Source organism: Trachypithecus francoisi, unplaced genomic scaffold (genome assembly GCF_009764315.1).
Source record: "Trachypithecus francoisi isolate TF-2019V2 unplaced genomic scaffold, Tfra_2.0 Lachesis_group6, whole genome shotgun sequence".
Taxonomy (NCBI): domain Eukaryota; kingdom Metazoa; phylum Chordata; class Mammalia; order Primates; family Cercopithecidae; genus Trachypithecus; species Trachypithecus francoisi.
In genome coordinates, this window is record NW_022681471.1 from 58,335,365 (window position 1) to 58,336,937 (window position 1,573).

The window sequence follows — 1,573 nt, forward strand, 5'->3', positions numbered from 1 at the left end:
TCTACTCTAAAATTTTACTCATTTCTCTGGATTATTTTTATTTGTACAGGAGGAATACGTGCTATTAAATTTCTGTTTTTCTCTTGTTTTTCTCTTGTTAGTCTGTTTCTTGTTATAGGGAGTCTCAACTAAGAACTAATGAAAGGTGGAGAAAGAAAATATTTTTCCTCCTGCACATTTCTCAGGTTGAATCCATAGTCACTAAATGTATTAATTTTTATTACTATTTTAGTGCTCTCTTCCCAGCCAAATAAGGCTATTTTGCATTTGTTTCAAAATTGTCTATTTTAGTGTGCACTTCCAGATGGCAAAACCTATAAGGTTTGAAAACTGAATGGCCACATTCAAGTCCTAGATATGGCTCCAACTGAATTTGTGAACTTAGAGAATACAGTCAAATCATCTAATATTCTGTTTTCTCATTGCCTCATCTTCAACTGTGTTGCAGAATTTTTGTTTGTTTGTTTTGTTTTGGATGGGGTTCAGGATTGGAGCTAGAGTTTGTAAGTGATTAGCACATACATGCACATAAAATATATGTTCATATACATTATAACTCCATCTTTTTTTGACTCCATCTTTCCTTCCTGTTATAGGTTTTCTCTCTCTCTCCCCCAGCCCACTCTCTCCCTCCCTTCCCCCTACACCTCTCTTTGTCTCTATTTCCAAAAATTTTATCTTAATTCATACCATATAAATCCATATTCAGATTGCCTACCTAGACATTCTGTTGATGGCACAAGAGATACAATAAGGCAACAATCAATACAATATGTCAAAATTAAGCCAGTATATAAGAATAATAAGCTTTTTAAAAATTTTTAAAAGTTTTTTTAATAATAGCTTTTTAAAATTAAAACTTATTATTAATAATAAGATTTTAAAGAGGATTTAATTATTAATCCTCTTGTTGAGCATGCATTTAGTATAAGTATTTCTTTATTTTTAGCATGTTCATTGGGCACTTTGATGCACTAGTAAATGTCTAGAGGTTGTTTTAGCCTTAAAGGTCAGCATATTCACTAGTTAGTGGCATTTGGTTCTTTTACTACTATTGTTTTATTGAAGTCATATGAATCACTCTAATATCAGCTTGTATGCGGGTAATCATTGACAAAATGATACTCAATGATATACAGTTTTGTAAAGGCAAATATGTTTAGCATTTCTTACATGAATTTTCCACCATTAAGTATATTTGTTCTTAGTTAAATCGAGTCTATGAATGTCAGTTCTCTGAGAAAGCACAGCATGAATTTTCTGGTTTCTTAGTACTATGTCCATTTGGTAAATTTGACAAATATAAGCAGCTTTATTTGATTCCTATTACAATTAATTTAGCAATAATGCTGAACCATGATGTGCCTTTGTGCATGATTTCATGACAATTGTAAAGAATTCAGGTCCTGCCGGTGCAGTGGCTCACGCCTGTAATCCCAGCACTTTGGGAGGCCGAGGCAGATGGATCACCTGAGGTCAGGAGTTCGAGACCAGCCTGACCAACGTGGAGAAACCCCGTCTCTACGAAAAATACAAAATTAGCTGGGCCTGGTGGCACATGCCTATAATCCCA